This window comes from Neofelis nebulosa, chromosome 15 (genome assembly GCF_028018385.1).
Source record: "Neofelis nebulosa isolate mNeoNeb1 chromosome 15, mNeoNeb1.pri, whole genome shotgun sequence".
Classification (NCBI taxonomy): Eukaryota; Metazoa; Chordata; class Mammalia; order Carnivora; family Felidae; genus Neofelis; species Neofelis nebulosa.
This window is the reverse complement of record NC_080796.1, coordinates 12,989,313-13,005,286: the sequence shown is the minus strand read 5'-3', so window position 1 is coordinate 13,005,286 and position 15,974 is coordinate 12,989,313. Positions and strand designations below refer to the sequence as shown.

The following is a 15,974-nucleotide window of genomic DNA, read 5'->3' as shown; positions in this document are numbered from 1 at the left end:
TTCCTTTCCAGGCAAGCCTGAGTGCCGTACTCTCTGGATGCCTGAGACTCTTCCTCAGGACAAGCTCCGTGACATACCACACCCAGAGACCGCTACTCCATTCCTCCGGGACCCTACAGCAGTCAGTAGTTATTTCTATTTTTCTTATTCCTTCATTTTTTCTTAATTTGCAAGCTTACTGCAAATAGGTTTCCTGTCTTCTGTAGAAACAACAAATTATCATAAGGAAAGAACAGTGGCTAGGGAGCAGAAGCTCAGGGTTTATGTCACCTGCCAACATAGGATTTTGGACAGGCTTAAGTAAGCTCTTTAAGCCTTAATTTCCTTATCCGTGAAATGGGGGTTAAAGACCATGTAAAATAATTATGAGGATCAAATCAGATCCTAGGTATGAAAACTGGGGGAGGGGGAAACTCTGCACTATATAAATATAGCATTATTATGAGATCAGCTGTCTTACAGTCATGGTGTCATGGAATCCCAGTGCGTCTTAGGCAGTTGGGACTTGGTGATCTCTGACACAAGACCGTAGTTTTGTAATTAAAGCAGCAGAGAGGCCGTATGGAATGCAACTATTAGATCAGTACTATTAAGATAGTATTCTTGTCTTCTGTGTTTTAGAGGGGCAAACTGAGACTCCTAAAGGTTATGTGACTTACCATGGTCACCATTGTCACTTAGCTAATGCATAGTGGTAGGGCCGATCTAGAAATGCAGGGCCATCCAACACCAGAGTTCATACTGCAGTACCTCTGCAAGGGTCCCCCGCCAGCCAGCATCTGAGCTAGGGCTGGTCCCCAGGACCCCGGAGTCCTGAGCTGTGAAGCTCCCTGGCAGATTTCCCCATTCCAACCTGTGAGTGACAGTGTGACATCTAAAAGTCAAATTCTCTGCTAGGGGCTCTGCAGGCTGATGTGCCTAGAGCTCCCCCCGCCCCCAACCTGTTACAGCAAGACTAAATGAGTTTTTGAAAAGATTTTTTAATTACCAGTGGAGCATATGGTGCATAGCGGTTAAGAACATGCAGTTTCTGAAGCCTTCTGCCTGGGTTCTAATCCCAGCCCCATTGCTGAACAGGCTGTCACTCCTCTTGGGCAAGGCACTCCTCTCTCAGTGACTCAGTGTCCTCATCCATAAAAGGAGGGGAGAATGTATCCCCCACCGTGCCCCGCCTTGGGTTGTTCTGAGACTGACAGGAGCTTCAGGTCTGCTACTGCAATGTATGTTTTTGTTAAAGAAAATAATTCATTCTTGGGTCTTATTTTGCAATTCCAATTAAATAGTAGGCCATCGCTAACTAAAAAATAAATCAAAGGAAAAGAAAAACCCAAAATAGCAGGCTTCCCTTGAACACTAGCTGGGCTCTGCTGATGAGATGGCCGAACCTTCCATTTTCTCAGGAGATACTCAGTTTTAGGCTGCTTTTTGTGGGGTTATGTTCCGAGGCAGACCTGGCTGAGGCAGGGCGGTTTATCTGCTGGTCGGAGAGCTCACAGGGCAGTCTCAGAAAGAGCTGGAGCCTCAGCCTGGCAGGCAGGACTTGTGCATTTGCAAGCCGGGTGTCCAGCCCCTTGGGCACCAGGCTTTTGTGCTCTTTTAGCTCTGATGTTGCACAAAAGATTGCAATCTAGAATCAATCGAACATGATGAATGGACTCCTTTGTAGGATTCTATGTTGTTTTTAACATTTCTTTGGTAATTTTGAACAAAATAACTTCGGAAGTGATTACACAAGGAACAATGTCTTTAGACCCTTTAAAGCGTTTTCCTTTGTTTAGTTGAACATGTACATTTAGGGGGTAAAGCAAGTTCATGCATTGTTCTTGCCATGCATAACATGCAGACTGCTCGCTGGCGGTGGAAATGTAACAGATTTAAAGAGCATGTTTGGTTTTCTGATAATATCCTGATGATATACGGTGATTTTCTGGGCCTTTGTTTTCCAGAAATTAATTGGTTAAAAAAATTGTTACTCTCCTTGAAATGTTTGTGTGTGTATGAACATGATAAGCAGAACCATTTTCTCCTTATCATCCATGAAAAGTATGTGACAGTTTAAAAAGCAGGTATTTTAAAGTTTATTTATTTTGAGAGAGAGAGAGAGAGAGAGAGAGAGAGAGAAAATATCCCAAGCAGACTCCATACTGTCAGGAGCCCAACATAGGGCTTGAGCCCACAAACCGTGAAATCATGACCTGAGCTGAAATCCAGAGTCGAACGCTTCATTGACTGAGCACCCAGTAAGGAGTGGGGATTTTAAAGGCATTTTGTAGAAATATAGAAAAGCAGCATGAAAGTGACTTTTGAGTCACTCTCTTGCACTAAATGCAAATTGTTAGTGTTTATATGCTAGACGAGAGAGAAAGTAGACATCCATCCAGCTGATGCATTGCCTACTCTAGCTGCTAAGTGGAGCTCACCCAGCCCTCTGCAAATGTGGGCATGGGAGAAAGGATGGGTGTTAAAGATGCCAAACGTGTGGTTCACACGGGGCTGCTTTCCCGCCAGTGAGGGCTACTCACCTGCCCCTTCCCTACCTTCCCCTTATTTGTCTGGGACTCCCCTCATTTTTACATTATTTTTCCTCTCTCCTGGTTCAGTTGCTTTGCCGCGGCTCTTCATACACATGCAGTGAAATGGTGTGCCCTGGGTGTGGCATTTTATTGGAATCCATACTGTTAGGGTGTATTTTCCAAAATTTGAGACAGCTAATCATGAAACAGGGAATTTTAATCAACCATCCAATGGCCAGGAAACTCTGTGTCCTTAAAAAAAAAAGTTATAGGAAATGTGAACATTGAACTATCTTAACATTGAGGTTGCTCTTTCTGGGCTCAGTTATAAAAAGAAATGCCTTATATTCAGCTTAATTCTTTACCATCATAGAAATTTTAGCATCATAGAAAAGTTTGATGAATAAGAGAAGAAATTTTTAAAAATTTTTTTAAATGTTTATTTATTTTTGAGATAGAGAGAGAGAGAGACAGACAGACAGACAGAGCATCAGCAGGGGAAGGATACAGAGAAAGGGAGACACAGAATCCAAAGCAGCTCCAGGGTCTGAGCTGTCAGCACAGAGCCCGGCGTGAGGCTCGAACTCAACAAACCGTGAGATCATGACCTGAGCCAAAGTTGGACGCTCAATTGACTGAGCCACCCAGGCACCCCTAGGAGAAGAAGTTTTTATCACTGACCCAAATCTCAATCTATACTCTGCACATAATATCTGTGTCTATGTCTAGATTAATAGTGCCAGCTTTCCATTGCAAAAAGAGGCTCTTTGGGGAGCAAAATGATTAAAACTTTGTATTGTCAATTCCTAAAATATCTCAAATAGATAGCAGTTAAATTCATGATGGCTTATAGCCAAGATATAAGTTTGGCTGTGTAGTAAATAGTTCACCATACTATGACCGGAGGCGATTTTTACATCTATCTCAGCAGTGCTTCTTGAGGCTGAGGCTTTGAGAAAAAGATCTTGGGAAGCTGGCAGTTCTGGGCAGATGTGGATCTATACCTCTGGCGTCACTGGTTGTAATTTAACTAGAGCGATGTTGCAACCATCTGGGTAGCCAAACGGCCGAGGTCTGCTCTTGCCCGTGATTCTAAGTATGGAGGAGATCTGCTTGACTTCATAGACACTGGATTTATAAAAAGGAAATATGTCAAGCAGTAACCATGGTGGCCTGCTGCTGGGATGTGTCTGCAGCCAACTTCCTGGGGTGGCTTCCCTCAGACACTCAAGTGTTGCGTTCAACTGTGTCTTCGTGCCTGTGCGACACAGTGCTACGGGATTTTATGTCAGTTCCACCTTTAGGGGAAAGCCCTGATTTGCATAGATCACCTACCTAATCTGTAGAATGAAAGAACATTAAAACAAAAAAGTACAGCCCCAGAAGTCCTTTCTACTAATATGTGGACCTTGCCATTTTTTCAGAACAAATTTCAGCCTCACTGTCACAGAATCTTTCAACTTTGAAAATTAACGGCTGATTTCTTGCTCGTGGAGAAAAGCTTACTAGATTCTGGACCACTTTAGGACCAATCCTGGAGCCTACCGTCTTTCCTGATTTCCCTCAAACTGTTTGGCTGTGTACCTCCACAGTGAGAGCTATTAGAGTTTTTGCTGATGCGCTTGGCACATCTCCAGCAAAATAGTCCATTAAAATTCAGATCCTTTCCCAATAATTGAGACAATCAATTTACATTAAACAAGGCACAATTATACTTTCATGTACAATTTAAATTCTATAGAAAATAATCAGTGTGCAATAAAGAGGGACACTTATTTTGATGCAAAGGGATGTTTTTATAGTCTGCATAAACAAATCTTTCATATTTTCAAAATAGTTCCCTCATTATCTTTGGTGTAGGAGAACTCTATTGTGTGTTATTTTGATGTAGGGACAAGTGTGTCCACGGCTGCATGTTTAATAAGCAATGTGACTTTCTCTCTATGCCATTTAAATTGCAAGGGCTGAGATAGAGTAAGGTAGGCACTTGCTTGCTGTTTGACATGAAATCACTCTTGTAAAATGAGCAAACAAAGAGTGTTGAGTGAGTTCGTTTGCTTTTGTTCAAGCCTTAGTGAAATAGGCACCAGGTGTTCGTCTGGACCTTTGTGCAATAGACCAGGGATCATGTGTCGATCCTCAGGAAGTTGTTCAGAGGGATTTGGGAAGGATGCACAGGACAGGGGACGTAGTCGTGATGGTCTCGTGCCTACAAACCGCAGCGAGGGAACATACCAGGCAGCCAGGCTCCCAGGCGCCCAGCCCTTCGCAGCTCTCCTGTGCAAGCTCTCAGCAAGACTGGTATCGTCGGTCAGGAAATCTAGAACACCGGAGAAGCAGTATTAGGAAGAATATAGTACAAATAATGACAAGATAGAAAACAAATCCTGTCAGAACCCGAGAATATATTTGGCTTCCGCTTGCTGTGTCTGTCTGTTTCTATAAACGGTCCAGAATAGAAACCGGATGTTTAAACTCTCTCTCCCTTTCACATGCTCGCCTCCCCCTCCTGTCTTCCTTCCTCTTCAGTATTAGTAGACTTACTATTTTTATTAGTTTGTATTTATATTTCCATTTTTCAATATTTGCCATTTGTGTGGGTAACACATTAATTTTTAATGAAATATTTTCAGACTCTTGGAATAGCTGAATCATAAAAGAAAACTTGAAATTGATATAGATTCTAAGGCAGTGTGTAAACTGAATGTTACAATTACTTTTCCCACTCACAAGTGGCAAATGGTTATTTTAAAAGGTGATGCGTGCCTAGTTTAAATCTCTTATATTTGCATAGGAGTCTAGTTTTTGTGTCTAATTTTTTTGGCACAGGATACCTCAGGTACCATTCTAATAAAAATGAAAGAAATATCAAAACAATATTAGTGCTCTCTGGTAATTTTCCTCTTATCTAGAAGCATGTATTTTTGACAAGCCTCGTTGCTGTTAAAGAAATTCATTTGTAATTTAAGTTGAATCCTGAGCTAATTTTTCATTGTAGTTCTGTTGCAGAACTCTAGATTTTAAAGAAGGCAGCATTTGGGGCACCTGGGTGGCTCAGTCGGTTAAGTGTCTGACTTCGGCGTAGGTCATGATCTCACGATTCATGGGTTCAGGCTCCTAGTCGGGCTCTGTCTGACAGCTCGGAGCCTGGAGACTGGAGCCTGCTTCAGATTCTGTGTCTCCCTCTCTCTCTGCCCCTTCCCTGCTCATGCTTTGTCTCTCTCTGTCTCTCAAAAATAACTAAATGTTAAAAAAAAAAAAAAAACTTAAAGAAGGCAGCGTTTGTTTCTTTGAGTAGTTTGTGTTCTCCAGCCAGAACTGTTTGCAGTCTTGTACTTGTAAAATTAAAATTAATCCTTGAAAATCTTTGAACAATTTTATGTTACATGCTATTCCCAGAACTAAAGCTTGTAGTCCACTTTGGAACTGTAAATTAGTAAGTATGGTTTTTCCCAAAAGCTTATTATAGAAAACACGGACATTGGAGATGTGGCATCTTAGAGACTTTTTTCCCATTCTCAAACCATAAGGATACAAATGATCAATTACATGTTGGTAACTTGAATCTTATTTGTGTGTGTGTGTGTGTGTGTGTGAGTGTGTGTGTGTGTATATATATATATATATATATATATATATATATGTACACACATACACGTATATATGTGTGTGCACACAAATATGGTGTGTTTATTATATATAAACTTGTATTTTTGTATTAGAAGTGTATATATCACTTTACATTTTTTTCTTTGTAGTAAAAATTTCTAAATAATATTACCTTTCTTTTTTTTTTAAGTTCATATTTATTTAAGAGAAAGAGAGCAAGTGGAGGAAGGGCTGGGAGAAAGAGAGACAGAATCCCAAGCAGGCTCCATGCTATCAGCCCAGAGCCCGATATGGGGCTCGAACCATGAGATCATGACCTGAGCTGAAATTAAGAGTCAGACACTTAACCGACTGAGCCACCCAGGTGCCCTTAAGTAATATTATCTTTCTGAAATACATTTGCTTATTCTTATCATTAACAATAAATTTGTATATTTTTTCCAAATATTTTTATTTTATGTTCCAAATAAAGATGAGTATATGTTTTCGGGAACACTGCCTATCTTGTATGAGCTGAACTACACAGAACAACATTTTCAAGAACCTGAGAAACGCGAAAGATTAGTGTGACGCCCCCCCTCTTTGTGTTAGCATCTACTTCTCACCCTGCATCCCTCCTCAGCAGACACTTTATAGATGAGGAAACTGAGGCCTGAAGAGATAAGGTGACTTCTAAGATACAGTTCAGGTAATGACTAGAATCTGTGATCTCTGACTGCCGCTCTCATGTTTTCTCCTGGACCCACTCAGTAATCTATGTTTCCAGAAGGAGGGAGGTGGGCTACTACTAATAATCAAGAGGAGAGTATTAAGTGCAGGTAAGTAGATGTTTCACAAAGCCGGCTTATCCTGCAAGCTCGAACCCAGAAGTCGGGTGGTGAACTGAGAGGCCAGGAGATCATAACAAGGGCTCTGGGTTGGGCTAAGACAGTTCCTTTGCGTACAAATCACCTGATATGGAGTGCCACATCGTCTTTTCTGGACAAGGCACACCAAAGTTGCATCTTTTGACGCATCCAATTTTGGTTTCTCTAAACCATGAGACCCCTGGGGAGCAGCCACCTTGCAGAATTTGCTGTTTCAATGATGCTCTCCCACCAGATTTTTTATGATTATCTCATGCACACTTAATTTGACAGACTTAAAAAAAAAAAAAAACAACAGCAACAACTCTGCTTTGTTGATTCTTTCTAAATCATTCCACTTTGTTTTCAGTGAATCAGCAAACTTTTTTTTTTTTTTTTTTTTTTTTTTTTTTTTTTTTTACCAATCACTTCTGATTTCACTAAACATTAAGTTATGCTTGTGTAGGCAGCCTAAGCAGGCTTAGGAGGAAACACGAGTGACTGGGGAGCGTGTACGCAGGTGGGGCAGCGGTGCCCAGTCGTACTGGTGGCCACAAGGACTGAGCGTGCTCTAGACATTGTTCAGTACATTTCATGGCGAGCAAAGGGAAGTGTTGGTTCATCAGGAGCTCAGGGCAAGTGGCCGTCCATTCAGAGAGCTCCTGCTCTACTTTGGAGGGAACCACTAGGGTCAGACGAATGAAAATGTACAAAATACTAACTCTTGGGTAAGAAGAATCTGCAACACCCTCTCCATGCACAGTTTCCCTCTTGTACCACAGAGGAGGCAAGCCACTTGGAGGCAGAAGACGGGGAGCTTTCTCTGTTCCCGTTTTGCTTTCTCTTCCCCTGGATTACGGAGAACGGCCTCGCACCACCCAGAAGTTGGGCCAGTGGAGCGTTCTTATCCCAAACAAACGTTCCACAGCTGCCTGGCAGGAAAGGCAGTGGCCACCGTTCAGCCTAGAGAATCACCCTCGTGTACAGATTTCCGAGTGACCTGCTGCTCGGTTGGGGATGGTGGGGGCTGTGGTCCTGCTTTCCTGAGGGAGCTGATCTCTTCCTTGCACAGAGTCCTAGCAGGAGTGGTTTCTTAGGAGACTGGGCTGCTGAAAATGCAAATGGTTTCAAAATGGTTTTCCATAGGAGGAGGGCACTTGTTGGGATGAGCACTGAGTGTTGTGTGGAAACCAATTTGACAATAAATTATATTAACAAACAAACAAAAAAAAACCCCAAAATGGTTTTCAATAAATTCTTGGATTGAGAACCCGTGCCTGGTTTTTATTTTAATTTTTAATTTTTTTAAATATTTTTAATGTTTATTTTTGAAGGAAAGAGAGACAGAGAGTGAGTGGGGGAGGGGCAGAGAGAGAGGGAGACACAGAATCCGAAGCACTGAGCTGTCAGCACAGAGTCCAACGCGGGGCTCAAACTCACAAACCACGAGATCATGACCTGAACTGAAGTCGGTCACTTAACCGACTGAGCCACACAGGCCCCCCGAGAACCCGTGCCTAGTTTTTAAAGGGTACTATGAATGCATTAAGTCCCATTCCTAGAATGATAATGAATGAAGAAATCAGTAAGTAATGAACAACTGTCCTCTCTTTCAATTGGGTGAATGTCATTTTTCTACTTCTTTTTATCATTTTTATTTGGTCTAACCATCCATCCATCCATTTTCCTTTCCTTTTTTTTAATTTTTATTTTAATTTTGAGAGAAAGAGCACAAACAGGGGAGGGGCAGAGAGAGAGAGAGAGAGGGAGACAGAGAATCTGAAGCAGGCTCCAGGCTCCCAGCTGTCATTGCAGAGCCCGTTGCAGGGCTTGAACCCACAAACTGTGAGATCATGACCTGAGCCAAAGTCGGACGCTTAACCCACTGAGCCACCCAGGTGCCTCCCATTTTTACTTTCTTAATTAGGTCATGGTATTTGCCAAGATGATGATTATATCGCACAAACTGCTTCACACACGCACACACAAAATAATGCAACATCGCTGCCTCTTGCCTCCCTTGCTACATTTGTTGTGGGCAGCACTTTTCCATATGTATTTTGTGAACAATCAGTTCCACAAGATGGTCTTTGAAAAAAGCAGAGGATTTAGTTTGGGACTTATTGCATAAACTACCCACTCTTTAGAGAGGCGAAACTTACATTAGTATATTAAAAGCCTTGATAAATCATAGAAATTATTAATCATTTTTAAAGTATAAGTTGGCTTTAATTAAAATAATAATATAGATATTTGTAAACATTTAAACTTTACTAAACTTTACAGGTAAGGGTAAAAGGGCAGGGCTTTAAGCCACCCTGCAGGACTGTGTGTGGAGACAGATCACAGGTAGAAGTGTGGAAGTGACCGTGTGGACTGTGTGATTTCTCGTGGCTCCGTGATCATCTCTCATCCCTTTGCCTCTCTGTTCCACTGTATGTCCTTTGTGCCCTGGAGCACAGTGATCACCAGGTCGTGCTTTCTAACTCACTGGCAGGGGGACCCACCCATGACTGCTGCACATGCAGGCGGGGGGTTGTTACCTGTAGGACAAGTTTGAGATGTGATTAACCCTGGTAACTGAGACTGTGTCATGGGGCGGATTTCGAGAGAAGCAGGTCCTCTGTTTCTGAGTATGTGGCTCTCATGAGCCAGGAGAGTGAACATCCATTTTTCTCTCGGGTCATAGGCTCTCAGAAGGGATTTTTTTATGTTCTTCCTCCTTCTCAGGGATCTAGGGTCATTTCTGAGTATATATAGAAAGAAGATCTGGTTCACTTCATTATTTATTTTTTCATTTATTGTTTATACACTCTTCAGATACTGAGTGCTGACTATGGTAATAGGGGCGTGTGGTAGGCTCGGGGATGAAAGGGACCTGAGACTGAACCCTGGTCTTTGAGAATACAAGGTCAGATGCTCTTGCCTATGTTCCCTGAAGTCTGGAATACTTTTTCTTCTCGGTCTACGGGCCTCATGTTTCTCAAGAGACAGGTCAGCTGTCCTCTCTTGAGGGACGCCTTCCTTCACCCACTGTCTGGGTGTTCAAACCACACTTTGTTCAAGTGCACAGGACGCCATCTTTATTCTTTGAATGTCCAACTGGTTAGACCCTGAGTTCCTTGAGAACAGGACCCGTGTCCCAGTCATTTGTTTCTCAAGCCTGTCGCCCAGGTACTTAGGTACTTAGGTACCAGGTACTTAGGAGACACTCACTCTGACTTTCCAATCATTTTTACCTTCAAGCTCGCCTTTTTTAGCCTCCCCAAAAGTGTAGAAGCAGGAAAAATAGTGAGCTAAAAGCAGAGCTTGATGGGAATATACAACTTTAAAAACATATTTTATAACCTCTTACCCAGATCCTCACATTTGGAAAAAAAAAACCATTCAATTCTAGGTGTGTCGAGCTGTCATTGAGTAAATATAAATCTAAACTGTTATTGTGTAAGGATGTGTATCCAGTGAGCACTCAATAAATATTAGTCACAACTATTAAACATGCTTTGATCTCACTAGTACTAGAGGTGCTTCCTCACTCTATTTAGGCCATTTAACTACTCACTGTCTTGTTAGTTGGTCCTTATCTTGTAAGGTTTGTAGGTCATATTTAATGGAGCTGAATGTGAGGGTTGGCAGCAGTTACCTAAATGACTTTGACTTTACAAATTTTACAGCAGTCACTTGGAACGAGTTATATATTTCCCAAGCTTTTGGTTTCCCCAGTGGCCTGATATATTAGAGGATAACTTAACTTGCAAATTTTGTGAGAGTTGTTTTTTTTTTTTTTTTTAATCAGCCAAAGTTGACATTTTACCCAATGCCTGTGATTTCTGTATCATAGGTGAAGGAGAGAATCTAGACTTGAGGTGGGGGAACATTTTTCTTGTTTTACATGGCCAGACAGAACAGCCCTTGGAAGATGATCCTTGGAAAGAGATGATCATTTCTTGCTCAAACCAAATATACCTTAACTTCTGTTATGTCTCCCACTGTAAAATAATCATTTCTGGGACTTGTGTCTGGAACTGCCCCAGGTTTTCCACATGACCCTTAAAACACAGGGACATTTGTGCTGCATTTCATATTTCTTATTTTGAATTACGCCACTGTGTCCACCTGCAACGTCATCTCCTGCTGGGCCTGGAGGGATCAGAGGGTCCCGGATTCCTTGGGGTTGTCACTAGAACCAGGGAGGCTGAGCGACTGCAGGTGAGGTGGCCAGGGGACAGCTGCCTTGGCCCTTCCCCCATAGGTCCACACTCCTATCCTGGTTCCAGATCTCCCCGTCTTCAGTGTGAAGAGTCAGTGACCCCAAGGAAATGCTGGAAAATGTGTGGGGCCTGCTCTCCAGATATCTCACATGAGAACTACTTTCAGGGTGAGATTTGGGGGATTGACTAGGGCAAGGCTAACTGAAAATCTGAGTTCTCACGGGGAACCGCCATTTCTTAATTCTCCATAGTTGGTTCCCTCTTGGTCCAGTGTTTCTGTTTTCTACCACTTACAGCACTGAGTTCATGGTATTGTGTGTCCTTTCCTGCCATCAGATGGAGAATTCTTTGGTGTGAACCATGTGTTTCCAATCTCTGAGGTCCCGGTGTATACAACTATGTTGAATCAATGAATAATTCTCTAGGAACTGAAACTGTTTTAATTTAAAAGCTGTTAGCTAATGGTTAGTATTGATATACACTGATTACTTATGTGCCCTCATTTCATTCCACCCGAACATTAGGATTTGAACTCACCGGGCTTTATTAGCAGTTTTTTAGCCCTTTAAACTACAATATGGTTTGGTCCATCCAAAGCAACAGCAGCAGCAACAACAACAAACAGACAAAGGAAAGTGAATACCTGTTACCTGACAGGAATGGCAGGCTATGGGAACAGAGAAGATAAATTAATCACTGGTCTCTGATCTCTGGAGAAAGAGGTGTAAAGCCCTCACCCCATCCCCACAGGCACCATGGGTAAAGACTTTGGTAGAGATGTGTGTGTGTCTGCATAGGATCACTGAAGAGAGGCACCAATCCAGCCCAGGAGATGCTGGAGAACTTTCTAGAGGAAGGGACGCCAAAACGTAACTTCAGAGGGTGTGCAAGGCTGCATGGCAGGCAAAGAGGAAACCCAGAGAGAAAAGTGATGTCACATGAACAACAAACAGGGTGTGTTGGAAGATGCAAAGCAGGAAGGAGGTCCGGGCGGAGACTTGTCTCTGTGTGCTGTAGGTATTGGGGAACCAATGAAGAGTGTTAAACAGGACACAGTAGCAGATTTGCATTTCAAATAGCTCACTCTGGTGGCAGCATGAAGGGTGGATTTCAGGGAGCCAGGCAGGGAAACTAGACAGGAAATGATGGGTGCCTGAAATAGAGGCGAAGGGGAGGAGGTGGATTGGGGAAATGTGTAGAAGGTGAAGTTGGCTAGCGGTTGACGGGATATCAGAAGTGAGGGGAAGAAGGAATCAAGTAATTTTCCTCCTATTACTGTTAGTACCTGTTTCTTTGGTCTAAATCCCAGTGACATTTTTAAAAAATTTATTTGTTCTGTTTTGTTTTATTTTTTAACCCACGCTGGGTGTGGAGCCCAATGTGGGGCTTGAACTCACGATCCTGAGTTCAAGACCTGAGCTGAGATCAAGAGTCAGATGCTTAACTGACTGAGCCACCCAGGTGCCCCCACCCCCCATGACATTTTTTATATCTCTGGGAATGAATCTGCAGGATGCCTGAAGAGCCAATGACTTTGAAGATGACAATTGTTGGTCATATTTCTGTTTGGCTTAAAATTTCCCTAAATCAAGTCTAATTTTTATTTTCAAATTTATGTTCAAATTTACATATATTCCTATGACTATTCAAACTAGATGTGTAGTTTTTGCAAGAAGCACTTTAAATCCCAAGAAATGTCAAGAATTGTATGAGATGAGAGATTGTAGTTGATTTACCAATGTTGCCAATGTATATAGCCTTCTGTCACCTCCCAGCCAGGCTGCTTCCTGCTCCCTGCAGTTCACTTACCTTAACACCTGGCGCTGTCCTTGGTGCTAGGTTAAAGGGTCCTCCTTTATAGGACAGACCCCCAAGTAGATAATAAAGTGTAATGAGTATAATGATACTTCTCTTAGGCCAGTCCTACTAATTATGACTCTAAGCAGTGGTATTATTTCTAAGAGATGAACATTGAGAATAATCAATTCAGAATATTAAATAATCAAAATGTCCGGCAGCAGAACATTAGTTACATAAAAAGCTAACAATAAATTCCCTACAGTGGAATTCCAAAATGCTAATAAAATCTCTTGTTAGCAGAAAAGTGTTTATTGACATGACAGACATTCAAACTGTCTCCATATCTGTAAGGAGAAATAGGATAAAAGTAGTATATATTACATGATTCCATTTTTGCAAAAAAAAAAAAAAAAAAAGATACAGATATATAGACCCAAAATATCTTCTTCACGCTCTAGCTTTCATATCCCACACATGTGGACTCAAATTTTTTCTCTGTGCCAACTCGTATGCAGAACTCAGCATCTCTCTGAATTCCCAAAAAGACTTCATATGCACAAAACACGGCTGATCAGCATGGACGTAGAGGATATAATAAGAAAAGTGGTGAGCATTTACACCCTCAGAAATTATAGCATCCCTCAGAAACAATGTAGCAATTTCCACTGATCGTGGTTCTCTCTTTCAAAGTCCCTTCTAGGCTGTGTTTCCACTCTGGAAACTTTTTCCTCCCTCTGCTTCCCGTCCCCAGCCGCCATCACTGTCTTTGCTTTGTCACATTCTGGGGACCACTAATTGCCTGGGTCTTGAGTAAAAAGTAAAGTTAACATTGCAAGCTTTACACACACACACACACACACACACACACCCACACACACACACCTAAAGAAAGTTTAATAAAACAGTACATACCTTTGCTATAGACTGCAATCTATGTTTTCTGTTTAATGACCTGCTAGGGGCTCATGACCCAGAGTTTGAAAAACTGCCGTAGGAGGCCACTTAATGACCAGAAAACTTCAGCATGCCTGTTTGGAATCTTCTCAGATTATCAAATTACTTCTTCCAAACACCGAGTGAATACATTTGTTTCCATCTTGTTACACACCTGTGTGTGCCTATACACATGTACACACACACATATACACACACAGAAGAATGTCATAGTTTACATTAGCTGTTTCTAGGCAGAGGGGTTATTGGTGTGTTTTCTTAACATTTTCCAAGAATTTCTAAGTTTTCTGCACTGAGCATGTGTTACTTTTGTAAAAGGAAATGTAAACAGTAAAAAAAAAATTTTTTTTTTCAGAGAAGGCTCAGCTTGGGTTTTTGCCCCTTCTCGGAAGCCTTCCCTGACAAACCCCTTGTAGGTTCCCTCCATCTGTTTTTCCATTTTGCCCTTTTGATTTCGTGTGTCCCACACTTACATGTTTACCTTATAGTGGCCTGTTTCCATCGTGTTTTTCTCCTGGTTCTCAGGCCTTTCCCCTCCCCATGCTTCTTCACCTCCCTAGACCTCTTCTTCCTTCCCTTTGCAACAAAATTCTTAAGCTGAGATCCATAGATGGGCTGTGAATCTCCTGAAAATGGATGCAAAATTTAATGTTTTTGTTCCTTTTCTGGGAAGCAAGTCCAGTTAGTTTGTCAGTGCCTACATTATGCCAGGCAATGTTCTAGGTCTGATCTTTTGTCAGACTCTCTAAAGAATTCCTGACCCGCTGTTCTCCATAGTCACCCTGTTTACTTTTCTTGCCTACAATGTAGGTGCCATGAGGTGAGGACTGGTCTGTGTTGCTCATCACCAGGGTCCTACTGCCTAGAACAGTGCCTGAAACATAGTAGGAACCCAGAAAGTGGGACCTTTCCTGTAATTACGCGTTATGAGGTAGAAAAGACATTTATTTTACTATCCCCATTTTCATAGTTGAATAAACATCGCGATGTTACTTGAGGAAGAAGGAGGGAATCATAAGCATCATGGGACTCTGGGAAGTCAGACTGGGCTTCACGCTGTCTTGTTGTGGAACTGGCCACGGAGCGTTCAATGGGCACCAGTGTGGGGGTCTGTCTCCTCATCTCTCAGGCTGGATCCTGTGGTTACCTAGGCCTTTCTATCTGAAAATCCCACCCTTGTTGGTGGGCTCAGGGGCCCAGCCCAAGTTTGCAGGATCTGCATAGTATGAACACCAGGCCTCCTAACTGCTAACGCTTGGTTAGAGAATGCTCGACATGCTTGAGTTTTACTTTCCCTTTGGCTTCATATAATATGGTTCATTTTATTTTTGAAGGTAGTTTGTTCCATAGAAACCAGACAGGATGTTGTTTCAACAGTAGGCTGATGTCTCAACATGACATATTGGCCCGCTGAGAACTCCAAAAGTGTGAAACCCGCCTCTGTGCACTTTCTGGTACGGTGTGAATGTCTGATACGGTGTGAATGTTCTGACCAGACGAAACTCCTGTTAAGAATGATCAGATTAGGGGCGCCTGGGTGGCGCAGTCGGTTAAGCGTCCGACTTCAGCCAGGTCACGATCTCGCGGTCCGTGAGTTCGAGCCCCGCGTCAGGCTCTGGGCTGATGGCCCGGAGCCTGGAGCCTGTTTCCGATTCTGTGTCTCCCTCTCTCTCTGCCCCTCCCCCGTTCATGCTCTGTCTCTCTCTGTCCCCAAAATAAATAAAAAACGTTGAAAAAAAAAGAATGATCAGATTATCTCATTTTGCCATCAAATTGTATTTTGAAGTGTTAAGTTGGGTAGCGTAACTGCTCTTGCTGGTTAAGTAGATTCTCTCAACCCCTGCAAAATATTATTAAAATCCGGTAATTCAGTCTCTAGTGCAAGTTGTATTCCGTGTATTTTCTTCAGACCATGGATGCGACTAGGACTGTGTGTTTCAAGTTCAGCTCTGTGTGTGGTATTCCTGTGATAATTTCAGGATATAAAATAAGATGTTTACAAAAACCAACCTGAGACCGTTACTATACAGCAGTTTAGCAGC

General features: G+C 42.3%; 1 protein-coding gene across 8 annotated transcripts in view; it reads left to right on the top strand.

The window, feature by feature from the left end:
• The window catches only part of SDCCAG8 (SHH signaling and ciliogenesis regulator SDCCAG8), a 248,601-nt gene that overhangs the window by 187,532 nt on the left and 45,095 nt on the right, over nucleotides 1-15,974 (top strand). Inside the window, exon 17 of one of the 8 annotated variants that reach the window (XR_009254275.1) lies at nucleotides 12-121. The exons of the other annotated variants lie outside the window; for them this stretch is intronic. The gene's annotated coding sequence lies outside the window, so the exon portion shown is untranslated. The remainder of the gene's footprint in view (nucleotides 1-11; nucleotides 122-15,974) is intronic. 8 annotated transcript variants of the gene reach the window in all.